Consider the following 19,517-nt stretch of genomic DNA (forward strand, 5'->3'; position numbering starts at 1 on the left):
AGCTTGCAAGCAATGTCCTTCTTCTTCCACGTCGGTATCCCAACTGGCGGGAATTCAGGGCAAGCGCTTGTATGTAGGCGTCACCTGATGACGTCATCATCAGCGACACTCCCAACTAAATCTGTTACAACATGCACTGCAAGGGAATTGACCTTACCGTAAACCATGGCCACATGACCTAGTAAACCAATCAAGATGCAAGACAGCACGTGCGTTTTGCTGCGGACAAACAAAAGCAATTCCGCTCCCGGTAGTGCATTGCGTGGTTGTTCAAAGCCGAGAAAAAATCAGTAAAATTGTTAAACGCTGTAGTCACGGCTTGTGTAAGAGTGATGGCCGTTATCCCGATCGAGTAACCGGCGTCCTGCTGTAGTCACGGCTTGCGTAATGCTGCGTTCTCACCAAAAGCGGGGGAAGGCATTTCGGCGGCGCGTTTGCAATGTAGTCAATGGAGTTCGCATGCAACGGAACGAAAGTGCGTGGGGCGGCGCGGAGGACGCGTTTCGCACGCTGGGACGCAGTGCGCAGCAGCGAAAATCCGCACATTCGTGACAAAAATCCGCACAATTGCATATTCGCCAAAGTTAAAAAAGTTGAACTTTTTTCGCCTCGCGGCAGCCAATCGGCTTCAGGTACTGGCTACGTCACACACAGTGTCCTTTCTATTGTCACCCCGAGTGCAACAACACGCCAGCTGGCACAGAATGGTGAGCAAATAAGTAGCATTCAAGTGCTGGTAAGTCTGTTTACTTGCTAATGAACTGTACCGAGGAAGCAGCAATGTTTATCATCCATGTCAAAGTTATTTTTAGCGCAACTGGCGGCCGCCAGATTGCCACTAAAAAAGCGAAAGCGATATCACGTACCTCAAAAAAGGAGAAAATAGTGCCACGGCTGTTTAGTTCCAGGAAAGAAGTGGAAGTAGTTGGCGTTGCTCACTTTTGCTTGACTCGCTAAAGTGCTCCACGGTCCTTGTTCACTAAGGGACACGCCTCCTCCGCTCCGGAGCGCAAGAAAAGTGTGAATGAGGGGCAATCGTTCCAAAAAACTTTACGCGGTAAAACGCTCGCGAAGGAAGCTTTCCAGTTCGCCTTTTCGGATTTGGTGAGAATCCAGCATTAGTGAGACACGAGAGAGAGACACTGTCCGGTTTATTCCATTCCCTAAACCCTCAAACAACTTTGAAAAATGTCTGCACTGGATCAAACTTTGTGGTGGACCACACACACGACCAGTCAAATCCTTCCAAAATGACCAGAAACTAGTGTTGTTCCGATACCGTTTTTTGGCCCCCGATACTGATACCCAGCTTTGCAGTATCGGCCGATACCGATACCATACCGATACTTAAGGTTTTTTTTTTTCCTCAACATGAAAAAGCTGTTCTGCCATTGGTTCAGAGCATTCAAGGGCAAATAGGATATCTTAGATCGGTATGCAGTGAACATGTCACATACCAGCGAATGTCGTGCATGAGCCAGACACAAGATGCTGCATCCAAAATCCTATATTAGAGTTGGAATTAATGGTATCGGCATGTTACTTGTGAGTAGTCACCGATTTCCGATACCACTGTTTTAATGCAGTATCGGCACCTCTGCACTACCAGAAACTACTACGTCTGCACGAATGTAATGTTCTTCGTTGTTGTTTTTAGCCCAAGGTTAACGATAGCTCTGGGTAGTTAACCGTCCACACGTTTGTTGAGTTACTATTTACTACAAATGCCAACAGAACAAACTTTGCACACAGGACCAGATCAATCCCTCCAAAATGAGCAGAAATCACTACGTCTGCACTAAGGTAATGTTCTCCATTGATGGTTTTAGCCAAAGGCTAATGATAGCTCCGGGTAGCTAACCATCCACATGTTTGTTGACTTACTCTTTACTATAAATGCCAATAAAACATTGAAACAATGAGTTAATATTAACTCATTCTTACCTTGCTTGACAGGAATAATGTCCAAAATTTTGGTTTTGCCGACAATCGGCCGAAGTGAGTGAAGCAACTTGGTCTTTTCCTTACATCTGCAGCAACAGTGACGCGTATTTCCTTTTGTTTTTGGGCAAAATTGCATAGTGGGGGAGTGAAGATACCCTTCACTAAAAAAATTAAAACCTCCTTTGTTTGCTTCGAAGAGAGATATCGGCGTCTTGAAATACCTGACCGAGAAATCACAAGGAAGATCTGACAACTTTGCCATAGAGCGCATGCTAACCCTAACCCATGCACATCGCTTATGTGCACACTTGTTTTCATATCAAAATTGCTGTCAACTGCAAACATGCTGTAATAAATGTGCCTTTTTTTCGCAAGTACAACTTTTTAAACACTTTTCAAATCTCATTCACCCCTTAGCATGCTAATAGACGATCAGTCAGTGAGTGTGTGACAAAATCATTTCCACTACTGTTTTTTTTCCCCCTTAACATCAATTTTTCATCAGCTGAGCCTTTTCTGCCTCAATGAGAATTGGAAGCACTTTGAGAAATTGAGAAAATGAGCAGTGTATTGAATTTCACTTTGTCCTTTTCGTTTCTAATCTTACAGTACTTTACCATTCATACGCTCATGAAAGAGAGCAGCAGGGAGAATAGATCACAGGTTTTTGTCACAAAGGTAGTGTAAGGACACCGTGGGCAGCTTTGGAAAGTCACATCTCCTAACCTTTTATGCCACCTTTCCTCTTAACCTTTGTTGGAACATTTCACCAGGTCAAGTAGAGATGAAAAGTTGCTCCTTTCGATCAGAACTGATGTCGTTGCGCGGCGACAAGTATTGCTGACATAAGTCTAGCATGCGGACTTTACCTGCAAAATAAAATGAAAAAGATACAGATTGTTTTTGTGAGGGATCATTGATGACGGTTTTCCATTGAATTTGGAATTACCCCTTCTCTGTGTGGAACCACACCTTTCCCTTTGCTGTGAATGTATACAAGGTATTTATTGGTTCCACTTGAGACAAAAAAAAAGTTTTTATTATTATTTTTATTAGGTCAAGTCAGGTTATCTCAGTGCTTCTCAAATAGTGGGGAGCGAGACTCCATAAAGGGGGGCGCATTGACCTGGGGGGACATGCTTTTTTATTTATTTATTTATTTTACTGTCCTAGAATAAAGTGCAATTGCACCTCCACTACATTAGGGGGCAGTGGCGCTCTCATTATTGGCAGAGTGTGCACAGGGAGCATTTGCTCGGTGGTGTAGGGGTTTTGTTTGCACTGAGCATGCGCGCTTTGCACACAGAAAAAAAAATAAAAATCAGCACAAATGATTTTTTTTTTTTTTTTTTGCAGGTTAATTTTTTTTTTAATGTTGGTGATCAGTTTGAATGTATTATTATTTATTGATTTTATGTAATTTTATTTTTCCGTATCATATGGTTTGACATGGTCAGTCAAAAAATGTTTATAGTTTAATTAAAGATTTAATTTTATTTTTGAATTTCAGATGCACTTTAAATCTTTTCGTTTACAGTTAATTAATAAAGCTATTCTTTGTTGTAAGTTGGTCCATATTTCTTTCTTTTTTTATTCTCTTATACGTTAATACGGATACAGTGTTATGCAGAGATTTGCTTATAACAATTTTGCAAACTATTTATAGTCGGGGGGGGGGGGGGGATGTTTTCTTGTTACTGGGGGGGCATGACAGAAAATAATTGAGAAGCACTGAGTTTATCTTTATTTATATAGCACTTTCTAACAGCCATCCTGAGGTGTCACAAAGCGCTTTACAGAAACACAACAAAACAACCATAAGTGAGAGTTTTTTTTTTTATTATTATTTTTAAAAGACTTGAGCATGAAACCTGAGCATCTTTGGTTGTCCCTCAATTATGTTAGTGTCCTGTTGCTTTAAATATTATTGCCGTAAAGAATTATGGGTGATATATCTTTTCATAAAGTTTTGCCAGAAGTAACCTTCTTCTAAAGATGGCTTAAAGGTGGCATTTGGGCACTTTTCCGAAGCATTTGTAGACTTTGAATGATACTCTCCCCCAAGTACTTCCGGGTCATTTCGCTCGAATAGGATAGAAAAGGAAATTTTAATCAGAATCTGTTAGCTCCCCCCCACAAAAAGAAAAAAAAAAAGGGAGAAGAAAACTTTATGCGCTATCCATCCATCCATCCATACATCCATTTTCTATTGCTTATCCGGGGTCAGGTCACAGGGCGAGCAGCTTTAGGGAAGCCCAGACTTCTCTGTCCCCTGCCACTTTTTCCAGCTCCTACGGCGTTCCCATGCCAGTCGAGACATGGTCTCTCCAACGTGTCCTGGGCTCTCCGCCGGGGGGGGGGACATGCCTGGAACGCTTCTCGAGGGAGCCATCCAGGAAGCATCCAGACCAGATGCCCGAGCCACCTTAGCAGGCTCTACTCTGAGTCCCTCCCTGATGACCGAGCTTCTTACCCTATATCTAAGGGAGAGCCCAGACACCCTGCATAATAACAACAACAACAACAACAACAACAACAACAATAATAATAATAATAATAATAATAATAATAATAACAACTGTTTTCACACCACACAATACATTTTGTAGAGTAAATTTTACTCTAAAGATTATATTTGGTCCCATTCTAAACAGGGTAAAAGTAAAATATTAAATTATAAAAAAAAATAAAAATCACTCAAGGGTTGAGGAATGATCGCAAAACCTTCAGGTTCGGAGATGGCCAATCTACCCGCTAAGCCATGTCGCTCCTACTGTGTGTCAGTATATCACTGGTGTCAGGTGGAATCCTTGTACCTCCAAGACCATTTTTGTTTTCCTTTTGGACACAGCAGCAATATGTTAAAACAGTAGGTGTGGCATAGCTCAAGTGGTAGAGTGGCCGTTTGCCATGCTGAAGGTTGTGGGATTGTTCCGCAACCCTTGAGTGTGTTTTTTTTTTGTTTGTTTTTTTGTTTTGTTTTTTTAAGTGTAAAAGTTATTCTCTGAAATTTACTGTGCATGATATCCAAATATATTTGATATAATATGAATATGATAATAATAATAGTAACATTATTATTATTATTATTATTATTATTATTATTATTAGTTCCTTTTAAGGTCTCTCGTGATATATAGTGGGGCAAATAAGTATTTAGTCAACCACCAATTGTGCAGGTTCTCCTACTTGAAAAGATTAAAGAGGCCTGTAATTGTCAACATGAGTAAAGCTCACCCATGAGAGACAGAATGTGGGAAAAAAAAACTCAGAAAATTACATTGTTTAATTTTTAAAGAATTTATTTGCAAACATGGTGGAAAATAAGTATTTGGTCAATACCAAAAGTTCATCTCAATACTTGTTGTGTACCCTTTGTTGGCAATAACGGAGGCCAAGTGTTTTCTGTAACTCTTCACAAGCTTTTCACACACTGTTGCTGGTATTTTGGCCCATTCCTCCATGCAGATCTCCTCTAGAGCAGTGATGCTTTGGGGCTGTCGTTGGGCAACACGTACTTTCAACTCCCTCCACAGATTTTCTATGGGGTTGAGATCTGGAGACTGGCTAGGCCACTCCAGGACCTTGAAATGCTTCTTACGAAGCCACTCCTTTGTTGCCCTGGCTGTGTGTTTGGGATCATTGTCATGCTGAAAGACCCAGCCACGTCTCATCTTCAATGCTCTTGCTGATGGAAGGAGATTTTCACTCAAAATCTCTCGATACATGGCCCCATTCATTCTTTCCTTTACACAGATCAGTCGTCCTGGTCCCTTTGCAGAAGAAGAGCCCCAAAGCATGATATTTCCACCCCCATGCTTCACAGTGGGTATGGTGTTCTTCAGATGCAATTCAGTATTCTTTCTCCTCCAAACACGAGAACCTGTGTTTCTACCAAAAAGTTCTATTTTGGTTTCATCTGACCATCACACATTCTCCCAGTCCTCTTCTGGAGCATCCAAATGCTCTCTAGCAAACCGCAGACGGGCCTGGACGTGTACTGGCTTCAGCAGGGGGACACGTCTGGCAGTGGAGGATTTGAGTCCCTGGCGGCACAATGTGTTACTGATTGTAGCCTTTGTTACTGTGGTCCCAGCCCTCTGTAGGTCATTCACTAGGTCCCCCCGTGTGGTTCTGGGATTTTTGCTCACCGTTCTTGTTATCATTTTGACGCCACGGTGGGAGATCTTGCATGGAGCCCCAGATCGAGGGAGATTATCAGTGGTCTTGTATGTCTTCCATTTTCTAATAATTGCTCCCACAGTTGATTTATTTACACCAAGCGTTTTACCTATTGCAGATTCAGTCTTCCCAGCCTGGTGCAGGTCTACAATTCTGTCTCTGGTGTCCTTCGACAGCTCTTTGGTCTTGGCCATAGTGGAGTTTGGAGTGTGATTGACTGAGGTTGTAGACAGGTGTCTTTTTATACCAATAATGAGTTAAAACAGGCGTCATTAATACAGGTAACGAGTGGAGCCTTGTTAGACCTCATTAGAAGAAGTTAGACCTCTTTGACAGCCAGAAATCTTGCTTCTTTGTAGCTGACCAAATACTTATTTTCCACCATGTTTGCAAATAAATTTTTAAAAATCAAACAATGTAATTTTCTGAGTTTTTTTCCCACATTCTGTCTCTCATGGTTGAGCTTTACCCACGTTGACAATTACAGATCTCTAATCTTTTTAAGTAGGAGAACTTGCACAATATGTGGTTGACTAAATACTTATTTGCCCCACTGTATATATATATATATATATATATATATCCATCCATCAATTTTCTTGACCGCTTATTCCTCACAAGGGTCGCGGGGGCTGCTGGCGCCTATCTCAGCTGGCTCTGGGCAGTAGGCGGGGGACACCCTGGACTGGTTGCCAACCAATCGCAGGGTATATATATATATATATATATATATATATATATATATATATATATATATATATATATATATATATATATATATATATATATATATATATAAAGTAGAAATCGATTCATTAAGAAAGAAATCCCAAAATTGAAGATTATGTCGCTTCGGAGAATACAATTTGCCGGTATCCAGACTGATGACAGGAAGGATGACTGTTCAATTGACAATGACAATTCAAGGACGCATCTGTTGAGGAAGGACGCATCTGTACTTGCTCCTGCACTCGCTCGTGAATCTAACTACTTGTTGATTTTTACATTGGGATTTTTAACTACATTGTTGCAGAATGCCTGGCGGAAAAAGAGCTGACGAGATTGAGGAGATAAAATCTTCTCTTAAAAAACTCAGTGGAATGGTTGCCGAATTACTTGAAATGAAGAAGAGCATTGAGCCACTTCTTCAGGAAATACAGCAAATGAAGAAAGAGACACAGGAAAAAGATCGACGCATTGTTGCCTTGGAACAAAAAGTGGATGATTTGGAACAAAATCTTCGTATCAACGATGTGATAGTCACCGGTATCAAGATCCGCGCCGTGGCCCTTTGAGAGCTGCGGCTAGCACGAGCACGGAAGATTCTGACCAATATTCAGGGAACGAGACTGTGGAACAGCAAGTGACACTTCAACTCAGAGATTTGGGATTAACTGTTGATCCTGCGCACATTCAGATGTGCTTTTCGCTTCCAACTGGAGGGACACGACCACCGGCCGTTCTGATCAGGTTTGTTGACAGAAAGAAAAAGATTGCTCTTCTGAGAGACCGTCACAAGCTTCGTGGGAAACATGTCTACATCAACGAAAACCTCACCAAACGAAATGCTGACATCGCCAAAAAGGCTCGACAAATGAGAAAGAATGGACTTATCGAAAGCACGTGGACAAAAGACTGCCGAATTTTTATTCAAACTAAAGATAACTCTGGTCAACTAAAAACACGAATCGTGAAAGGAGCTGAGGAATTGGCAGCGCTTGAGAGACAACAGTAATTCACAATATCACAACAACAATAACAACAACATCACTAATTACCCAAAGCTGGAGTTGTATATGATTATTTGCTGACTTTGCCAAGGCTAACTCTTGTTTATACACCTGCATTGATAACATGTATTGCTGTTCCCGTTTGAATCTAAATATTGTCTGGCTCGAATTCCGTTTGGACATTTGTTCTAACAGTCAAGGCTACATGATAAGGCTGTATTGTGGCTCCAATGAATCTGCTGTCAATACGCAAAATGGGGGTTGGTGGTCTGGTTCCTGGAATGCAGCTGGCGTGGGCCGCTCTGCTGGGTGAGCTAGGCTGGGCAGCGCACAGGAGTCATCAGATCCACAACATGCTAGCAACCAGTGGTGCTACCTGACCAGAATCGAGTGCTGAAATTGCTTGAAAGCAATGGGCTGAATGCAAGCCGATCTACTCTTCTGGAAAGCACATGTGTGAAAGCTGATCCGAGGTCAGCGAAGACCCTACTGGTGAAAGAGAAGAATTGCGCTTGCCTTGGCTGCTCGCCTGGCGGGGTGGGCTTGCTGGTGGCGTCTGGGGACCGACTCACCAGTGCCAAATGACTGGGACTAGCCACAATCTACACACGGACATTCAAGATGAACTGAGCGAGCAGTGTCTGGGATAGTATGGGATGGATAACGATAAAAATTAATGACTATTCTAAATAATGTATATGATTGATGCGTTATAGTAATGGGTCGATGGGGACGGGTCTCGAATAAGCTTCGGCTTCTACCCGTCAGCCCTTCTTTCGGATGTCAATGTTGCAAATGATGTGATGTGATTGATGTAAACTGTAATGTGTCCGAAAGGAAAAAATGAATAAACTAAACTAAACTAAACTGTTCTGTTCATTTTCGTGCTGACTATTTTGACTTTTTTTGGTTGCTATGTCCATCCATCCATTAGCAGGTCCGCTTATCCTCACAACATTTATATAAATCATTTGTGAATTACGTTTGAGGCTAGGAAATTCAGGTTGTTTTTAAACAATTGCAAGAAGCGGCGCTAGCTAGCAGCTAGGCTAACAATACTCTTCCTAGTTACGAGGCATACTGTCTAATAAATGCTAATTTTCACACACTTCTCTTACAATTTTGACTTTTGTGCTGCTTGGAAATGAAACTAGAGACATCAAGGAAGATATTTGTGGAGAAATCTAAAAATGGACAAATAAAGTCCAACTGTCAAATATCGTCCATATCTCTATGGACCCGGAACGGGTCACATATATGTATGTCAAACTTTTGTATCACAAATGTTTGACTGTTTCTATTGAATACAGGTAGAAAGAGGCAGAAATTTATTGTAAAGAGTACCATCTGAGAAAAAAAAAAAAGTGAAATTTTAGGTTTACGAATGAAACTGTCACTGTGCGCAATCAGGACCAGTCGCAGTCAGGGACATTCTTTGCAGGGAAAAAAAAACAAGCTTTGTCTAATCAGTGAATGTCAAATTTATTTCTGAGGTTTTTAATGTTAAATCATTCAGTAATTCTCTTTATTTTACTTCATGCTTTTTTTAAACCAAAAATACAGTTGACACATACAGAAACAAATGTAATAGTAAGTATGGGTGGCTCTTAAAAGAGACATTTTGGGGGAGAGCTTGTATATCACAATGTATCTTGCCACAGGACAGTTTCCTCAGCCAACAAGATGTGAAGGCCTTTCTAACCCTGATAGTTGCTGAGTTATTGGCAGCAACAAGTCTTCCCACATGTGGAAATTTGACCTGTTCTGGCTGGATGCTTCCTCGAAGATGCATGGGTTGTTTTCCACAGGAAGTTGTGGAGAGCACACATAGACTTCACTTCTTTGGAGCTTTGTGATGTATCTCCATAGCATGCCAATGCATGCTCCGGTGGGCAGAAAGTATGCCAAAGGCATTCTTAACCACCAGGCGAGCTCCGAGAGAAGCTAATTGAAAATCTGGCGCTCCGGAAAGAGAATGCGCCCTGGGAATGGCCTCATTAGTTGTCTCCGGAGTGGAAAAACTTTATTAGTGACAAAGACATGGCTCATTGTCCTTGTGGTCAACTCCTGGTAGTGGCCGATCAGCAGAAAGTTGGAGGGTGGCACGGCACAGCGCTTTGCCAAAAGCCAAGCTGGTCCGAATCCCAACTCAGAGACATTTGTCAGCATTCACAGAGGCCAAGAAAACAAATGTTCCCTTGTAATTGTAGAACAGGGATCGAGAGTCGGCAGGAGTTTTGCATACCATCCAGTACTCCACAGCAGAGAGGACAATCTCACCGCACCTCAAACCTTACTAAAATGGCCCTGCATTTTACAATCTGACCCACGCTTAAGTAAGGATGTCACGATAAGGGCAATATAGTGTATCGCAATATTAAAACTGCCACAATATGTTCACAATATTTGAAAGGAACACATTTGTTCAAAAAGTCAGGTTGATTTCCATTTGTGCAGTTCTAGTGCCCTCTAGTGGCTAGTTTATTAGTGCAATTTAATTTTCATTAGGGATGTTTTGGCCTTCTATGTTTAAAATCAATGCTAATTGTCAGATAAAGGGGAACCTAATTTGCTTGTGAAGCGATCAATGTGTGCTTGCATTAGCAAGTAAGTGCCTCAATATTGTTATTAGAGATTGTAGATGGTTTATATGCATTGCTGTTATATACAAAAGCACAATATTGTTTTTTTTTTTTTTTTTTTTTTTTTTTTTTTTTTTAGTATGAGCTCCCATTTTCACAATATTGTGATCTTTTTTAAATATACCTGTAGGCAACTCCCCCACAATATTGTGATAATTATCGTATCGTGACCTTCATATTGTGATAATATCGTATCGTGATGTTTGGGTATCGTTACATCCCTACTCTAAAGTGACATTTTTAAAGAGTGGCTGAGTAACACTTTCATTTTGCTCTCATTTTTTTTTTTTGTGATGAACTCAAAAGTTGTAAAACTTCTTCCACATACACAATATGACAATTTCTCTCAAATATAGTTCACAAACAAGTCGAAATCTGTGATAGTGAGCACTTTAGTGAGCACTCCTTTACCGAGATAATCCATCCTACCTCACAGGTGTGCCATATCAAGATGCAGATTAGACACCATGATTGCAATAATAAAATAAAAGGCCACTCTGAAAGGTGCAGTTTTGTTTTATTGGGGACCCAGAAAACCAGTCAATACTGATTTGGGGGGGAGTCTGACTGGTTTTCTGGGTCCCCATAAAAAAAACAAAAAAACAAAACAAAAACAAATAAAACAGTCAATTCAAAATGTCAAATATAGCCGTTTAGATTTAAGGAACACCACTTTAAGCCACTTTAATACCTTTTATTTTTCATGTATTTATTTATTTATTTTACACATGGACCATGTATAAAATAAGAATGTATCTGCCTCATATTGCATTTATAGTTGTGTTCCTAAATCCTAAAGGGCCACATTAGACATTTTGAGTTAATGTATTTATTATTTATTTATTTATTTATTTATTTATTGTAATTTAATGGGAAACAGCGTTTTACAAAATAAATGAAGACAAAGTGCTATTTATCTTTTAACGATTCGAACCATTACTCAAACCCATGAGCCGATCCCAACTGTGACTTTTGTCATCCTTTGCTCCACCGGTGTGCATTCATATATAAAGTCTGGTTAGTTTTTTTTTTTTTCTATATTTGATGGTTTGCCCGGGGCCTATGAGTAGGTAAAAGCAGCCCTTGTAATATGTGTTGAAAATGTGGAGTAAAGCTTGGGCTGAGTGATATTTTTAATCATTGCTTTTTATTTTGGTCCTTAAAGGTACACTCAGTATTATACAGTGGCATCTAGTGGTGAAACAATAAATCATTCGAAAAAAAAAAAAAATTGTTTGTGTTAGTAGTATGTAAAAAGATATGTTGTATCGCATAAACGTACTTTTTTAAAATATAACGGTTAGTCTAGAAATCACAAATTATCTTACATGTCCGGGCCGCGGCTTCTAGTGTCCGCCATGTTTCGCCGCCATCTTTCTGCTACGGGTGCCGTCAAAGACAAATTTCAGCGCTCCATTTCTTAACGCGTTTTTGGAACGCACTTCCGGTTTGTATGGCGACCGCATGTCCACGAAGAAGAAGAGTTTCCGGTCCCCGAAGAGAGCATTATCAAGCATCACACTTACTTTGGGAATTTATTTTATTTCAGCGCGACAAAACAAGAGTTTATATTGTAGCCGCATTTGCCAGATGGAGAGAAATGAGGAACAGACTAGGTTTGGGACGTGCTGGTGCCTTCGACTGCTTTCTACTTGACCGGTAAGTAAGAGTACATTTGTGTTTACGTTTTGAGAGCGAGAGAAAAAGTATACACCGTACTAATTAATACGATGTTCGTACCTTTGTTTTACGATCACTGTAGCGGTTGATTAGCAACTCCGCACCACTCGAACGATTTCGTTATGTAGCTACTTGCTTTGAAAAAAAAAAAGATTCCCGCTGGCACGTTATATTTAGAGTAAATGCGCAAGTTATTGTGTAATGTAATGTAACTGTGATTTCGGAGGTATTTTTGCCCATAACTTCAATGGAGAATCTAAAGCATACTGTATTAGTGGAGGAGTTGAAAATTATTTTCGTTGTGGTTGGTGAAAATAGTGTTCTCGAAATTAATTTTCGGCAGGGAATAACTTTCTGGACTTAAATGCTGGCTGTACCGTAAGCACTGCTAGAGTCTGAACTCTCTCACTCAAGTGTGTACTGGTCCATTGTGTAATTGGGTGCACAAGAATTTACAGGCTGCCACGTTTTCCACGGAAATTCGACAAGCAAGCAGCCTTTGCATATTCTATGCAGTATGCAGTCAAGTTACTTTTATCTAGCTAATACAATGTTTTGGGCCCAAAAACTAAAGATCTTACCTCTATTTTGGGGGCTTTGTTGGAAAGTTGGTGACATATAGTAGTATCATCAATTATTCTATTTTATTTTATAATTTTGTTTTTGTTTGTGTCACACTAGATCAACAGCCAAACTTGAGGGGTTCCAGAACCATATTCTGATGTATACAAGCATTCATGCACCGTTTAAATACATCACCGACCTGCAAGAAAAAAAAAATATCAAGGGGAGAGTCAGCAGCCATATTGGAATGCCCCGAATGAGGACACTTGAATGGAGGACCCCAGAAGGCTTCGGTGTTTTACCACCAGTATCTCCACCTACCATATCTGAGCTGCAACAAACTGAAGTCAGCCGACGTCTTGGTATGTCATTTACATATGGACGGCATTGCACACTACATTAACTTTTTGTGTGAAGCAATACGGAATGGTCACATGTACAAGCACCACTTGTTTTACACAGGACCTGCTGACCAGGTGTCTGAAGCCATGGAGTGACTCCTCCCTCACTTTCCTCAGCAAGCCTTTGAAGAATATGATATCATCGTTGGTGGGAACATGCCCTCACTCCATAACATGTACTTGTGCAGTCAAGGAGCATGTAAAACTTAATAAAACCAGCAAACATTGAAGTGACTTCATTTTTACTGCAGTCTGTTCACACAATCAATGGACAAGCCTTCCTTAATTTTGCCCCAATAACATCATAGAGTAGGCGAAAAGTAGTGTTACAGATCATACTATGTGTTCGGGAGAGTTTGAGGAATGTTGCAATGTTAATGGGGGGCAATGTCAGCACACACACAAAAAAAAAACAAAAAAACATCATGGTATTGAGTTAATCAGATATTTTAGCTGTGTACAACACATACCTGCTCTGTAACACTACTTTTGGCCCAAACCTGTATGTCTGTTTTCCATATTTTGAAATGCACAGCGTATTGCTAAAATTCTGGAACAACTGCAATTCATGTAGCTCATTATATTCTAACAGCATTTTTTTTTTTTTTTTAGTTAATATGTTCATTTCATGTAGACTTTTATTTTACTTTATTTTATTCATTCATTTTCATGTACTGTACCTTACATTCATTGGCCAATGAAGAATTCCTTGTCATTGCAAGCATTTATAATAATTCTCCAGGCTTTTGATGTTTTACATTTCTGGTCATGTAAAATAGTGTTAGGTTAGGTGTCGAATGAACACTGCATGTTGACGCCAAAGGAAATAGTATTTTTTTAGTTATTCAAAATGTACAAATTAACACACAACAACAATATACAAGTTATACAAACTACAACAACAAGTGTCAGACATGGACTAATTATATGCCAGGTAAAAAACCTTTGTATTGTCCTCAAGGATCTGGGAAAGTGTCACTTATTTGCTACAAGTCCACCAAGGTGCTGCAGTCTGGGATCCAGGTACAGGAAATCATGGTGGTGCTGATGTGTCAGCAATGTGTCAAAAAGTATTTCTTGGTGTCGGTCTATCAGCTGGACTTGGATATCTTCATGTTTCTCCATGGTCATTTCCTGTACGAGTCTCTGCAAGAAGGTAACAATTGTATGTCAGATGAGGTACCAAACAATGAACTGAAAGTCACTGAGCCAATGAAGTACATTATAACATGAGCAAGACTATTTGTGAAAGCCATGTAAATTCCTGCACATCGAAGTACAAGGAAGCTGTTGTATCTTCAATCAAAACTAATTAAGTTGCTTAGTGATATTTATTAGGTAAAATTGTTCAACATGGTGACAAATCGATATCTGAGTAAAGGGTTTCAAATGTTTTTGTAAGCAGCACTTTTCTGAGTGGTTAGTAGCAACAAGACACGGTGGGGTTACGAGTCTGAGTTGCAGATGTGTAGTTCAGTTAACACCATTATTTTTGCACGATATACTAAACATATCAGCAAACGATGTAATCTAAATACCACATATTCCAAGCAAAGGTATGTTTTGAGCCATTCACATGCATGCTCGAATGGAATTATTTTTCCATGATGACATAATTGTACGTTACGAGACACCGCGTTCACTTCCGCGTTCTCTTCCTCGTCGTCTCCCTCGCCCCCTCCTCGCCCCCTTTGAGATGGTCCACATGTCTATAAAACATAACATAACTGTGTGTTCTCTGTTGCATAGTTTAGTTGCACTAACAAATATGAACATAGATAGCCATTATCATTAGCTGACGTACAGTATTTCCTAACAATGCCGACAAAAATATTAATTCTGAAATTAAATGACTAAATCACAAATATTAGGGATCTGTACAGTATGTCTAACAAATGCAATTCACTTACGTCATCACTCGAGGGAATACCAGAAGTTGTTTGCGTTCTGTTCCGGTGAAATTGATGGTAGGCTGTTGAAGTAGGGTCTCTCTGGGACGCCGTAGTTCGTGTGCTTAAAATCATTGCATTATCTTGTTTGACCGATAGATGGCGGTCGTGAGCTACACACTGGGGCTTTAACATTAAAATAGGTAGTTATTGTTCAGATGATGTTTCAATCTCTAAGCAAACTTTATGCTAATTAATGAGCAGCAAGGCCATATTGAATATTATTATACCGTACTGCATGTGAATTTGTATCGAATCATATCGAGATACATATCGCATCGTGACCTGTGCGTCGAGGTACGTATCATTTCACCAGCCCTACTGTTTGAACTATGATACTGTTTTAAAATCTAACACAAAGCAGTCATGCAACTTGCATTAATGGAAAGATTCGATAGGTTAGGAAAGATCATATATCATTGCAAAAATGAATGACAAAGTGGAAGAAAGTTTGGAAAAGTAGTCTGAGGGCTTCAAAATCCTTGACATTTTCTGTGCTCACCAAGTTTATTAGAAATAACTTGACACAGACCACCATTTTTAGCATTTGGCCTTGCCTGTCATATACAACAATAATGGAGGTTTAAATCAAATCTTCAGATGGTAAAATGAACTCTAACCTTTTCATCAGGGAATGATGAAAAAGTGAATATTTGACACCGAGATGAGTCTGTAATTGTAAAACGTGAACTGCAGAAAGTGAGGCTGTCAGTCATCTTGGTCTATAGTCATTTCATACCTCCTGATGTGTGACCCCCTAAATAATAGCTCTTTTAAATGGTTATTTATCCCAGAGACTGGTAGAGAAGAAAATAAGATGCTTCACTGCATGTGAGTGCGTGCGTGTCCATGTGTGTGTGAGTCACACCGACCTATTAACACTGGCTGTCCAAGGCGGGGATATTACACTGTTATTATTGTTCCCAAGATGGCACAAGGCGTTGTCACAGGGCCAAAATGAAAAACTAGCACAGCAGGCATCGCCTTTAAGTAATTTTGCTAAACCCTCACTTGCAGATCAGTGATGCCAATAAGTCACACCAACGCCAGTGATGACTATTTGTAACCAATAATGTAATACTGTACATTACTATTTCCAGACCAATATTCATCCAAAAGTTATTTAGCCATTTAGTTACTTATCCTGGATGTTTGTAAAGTTTACAAGATATTTTCTTTTGTATAAATGTCAGTTTAAAAAAACGTCATATATGTGATGATGACAAAATCTGAAAAATTAGAGAAATTTTGCATAAATGACAAAAATCGATCGTTTCGACAAAAATGTCAATTTTGAGATTTCTTCAACAATAACATCCTTGAGGTCTCTTTTTTTATTTTCCAGCAGTACAAATGTTTAAATATTGAAGTGATTTTGTAGACAATGTATGTCGTAATTGTTTTACGTTTTTAGCTGTGAGCTACCGCCCCGTCTCGGGCACCTGTTCCAAAACAAGCCGGCGATCGCCCCTAACGCCATTCACAAATTATTTATATAAATGGACATACCCACCAATAAAAGTTGCAAACACCTTGTAGGAATAATTGTGAATAATAAGTTATCATACATTTGCTGCCATGAAGGACTGCTTCTGCTTGCAATGAAGAATGCTTTGCTCTTTTCCCACTCACATTCACATAGCCTGAAGATGACTCAAAAAGCTGAAACCACAACATCTAACGCAGAAAAATGGTTCAAGCCATTCTGCTGAGGTCGCCTGTTTTTTGTTAAGAAATGATTGCAAACTTGACCGCACATGTACTCAGCAATTTTCCACTCACATGCACAACACAGACAAACAAGTACACTGTGTTCCAACTATGCCTTGCATTTGCATTTTTAGGGTTGGAACACCCATGTAACTAGGGGCGTGGAAAAACAAATAAATAGAGAGGGTGAGGAGAGGAATCTTCAGAGTGCGGGAGTGAATTGTGTCAGTCAGTTCTTTTCCTCTCCCCTCGCGAAATCTGAACTGAGTGTCTTCTCTCATTTTAGTGCCGTGTTTAATAGATGTCTAACAGGTAACCCCGACACACCTTAATGTGTCCTTCAGCACAAAATCCAACAGAAACCAGACACACGTAGAGTTGAATATATGCTTATGCTCATTTATGCAACACGACATTATGTGCTCTTTCTTACATTAAAGCAGATCATCATGTAATCCAAACTTAAAAAAACAAATTCAAATATACTTAATCGTCAGTTCCAGCATCTTTCTTTAAGGTCTATTAGTAGTTTTAATTTTAAAGCTTGTATTTACGCACTTAAAGCAAGTTTTGTTGCGAGGGTGTTAGATGCTTGTTTACATGAGAGAACATCCCACCAGCGGGAAATAGTGAGTCGGGATTTAGTGTAAAAAAAAGTTTTGAAATGCCCATCCATCCCTCCAATTTCTTAACCGCTTACTCCTCACAAGGGTCGCAGCTTTTGTGTAAGTGGAATGAAATGTGACTATTTGCTGTGAAATATGAAACCTGAAGATGAAAAGATGATGGTGAATCACGATGTCCCTTATTAAGCAATCTTTGCTCCATAATGCAAAAGCAGTGCGCATTTGGAGAGACTTGTATGAACACTGTTATGTGCTCCTTATGGATTACATTGAGAAAACAACAACAAACTGTATTGAACCATCAAAATGGCATAATTTTATTTTGTAGTGTATTTGAGATGTAAAATCCGTGATGACAAACTGTAAGTAAACGTTCTTGTGACAGCATGGCAAAAATAATCTTTCGACAAAATTTTTAAATCCAATTTCCCATTGCAGAATTTGACCTCAATAAAATAAGCACATGCACCCCCCCCCCCCCCCCCCCCCCACACACACACACACACACGCAGTATGTAGAGTAATCATCAAGAATTAAACAAGCAAACTTTGGCAGATGATGGCCCAAAAGTTGAATTGTAACCTTAATGAAATCTTCAAAGTTGTGTTGAAATTGAGGCCAAAAACAGCATTTTTGCCCGATTTCATCAGTTGAGATGTCAAACTTCCTCAGATTTTAAAGGGTTAAAATCTCGGATAATGCCTGCGATTGGAATCTTATACTGTGAAAGCATTCCGAATGCACCGGTGTTGTTTATAGCAAGTGTGTGATATAACTTATTCTGCCTTTTTTGAGTGTTCTTTAAGATGTTCATTGACACTCGACACTCCAGTTGGGGTTTCACAGCTGCCAAATGTTACGGATGGTGCACATTTTGTTTCGGAAGTTATAAAACATTAACTCCTTATGCCTATAAATAACAGTGATTATTGGCTGGGTTACTAATGTGACTAAATGAATATACGAGGCTTGTTTTGAAAGTTTGCTTCCTGTCCAGGGTTAACATAGAATTGCTCACTAATCATCAGCAAATAGGCTACACTTATGTGTCATTTTGACAAAGGGAATATGGGGAATTAATAACAGTAGAAATATGGTGAAGCCAAGCTAATTGGTAAGCTATCGACATGTGGTTGCAAAACAACAAAATAAGTGATTGTGTGATACAGTATATTTGTCAAATACTGCAGGTTTGGCTCGAACCACGTTATAGTGGAACGTAACCAATAAATTGGAATAAATTTATTACGATAACAAATATAGAAGATATAGTTAATAAATTTATTATGCTTACAGGTTAATGATTATGTTGTGTAATTGAACAGTATGCACAATTATTTTTATCCCATTACATGATATACTGAAATAACTGTTCCGCTGTAATGTTCTGACAAAATGCAAAAACTATAGAAATTCGGACAAATTGTTCCTCACGTATATGTCTATTGTTGTGTGCTGAGAGGTAGGATCCCAAAGGCTCAGACACAAATAAGTCTTTATCTATTTATTCACATTGAGAGGCAGAAACTCAGAGACGCTATACACAGGGCAGGTGGACAATAATCTGGCAAAACACACACAATTTTCAGACCCTTAAATAGACAGTCAATCAATCTCATTGGTTGTGGCTAGACATGTGAGTACCAGTACTGGCATGGAATTCTCTGATTGGCTGTTAAGCCAGTAATTACAGCTAGTTCCTGACATCAACAAACATCATATAGCATAAAAGATCCTTGACATCATATAGTCCAGACATCATATAGCCTAAAACTAGTTGAAACTGGATGCTGTTACATCAATGCCAACACGTAATGGGTCGTGAACTCTGGTGCACGGTCATGAACTCTACTCAAACTTAACCCAGGCGTGACCCCAGACAATGAGACAAGACCCAAACATTACTCCTGCATGACTCGAGTCATGACATCTATATGTTGGCAGCTACAAAGTTTAATGTAAAACTAAACACAAAACAAGAAGAATTTATGGATTTTACATGTTGAAATACAACACATACTTTGCTTTAGAAAAATTGCTAGTTTATTGCCAGCAGTCAATTGAAAAACCCCATTGAGAGGCTAGCAA

The 19,517-nt window shown here is 39.5% G+C and overlaps 1 long non-coding RNA gene across 1 annotated transcript; it reads left to right on the top strand.

The window, feature by feature from the left end:
• Positions 1-11,794: 11,794 nt before the first annotated feature.
• Positions 11,795-13,373, top strand: LOC144025944 (uncharacterized). Its single transcript, XR_013285000.1, has 3 exons — positions 11,795-12,157; positions 12,860-13,104; positions 13,205-13,373. It is a non-coding gene; the product is annotated as an uncharacterized LOC144025944 (long non-coding RNA).
• The last annotated feature ends 6,144 nt before the right edge of the window (positions 13,374-19,517 follow it).

This window comes from Festucalex cinctus, chromosome 9, assembly GCF_051991245.1.
Source record: "Festucalex cinctus isolate MCC-2025b chromosome 9, RoL_Fcin_1.0, whole genome shotgun sequence".
Classification (NCBI taxonomy): domain Eukaryota; kingdom Metazoa; phylum Chordata; class Actinopteri; order Syngnathiformes; family Syngnathidae; genus Festucalex; species Festucalex cinctus.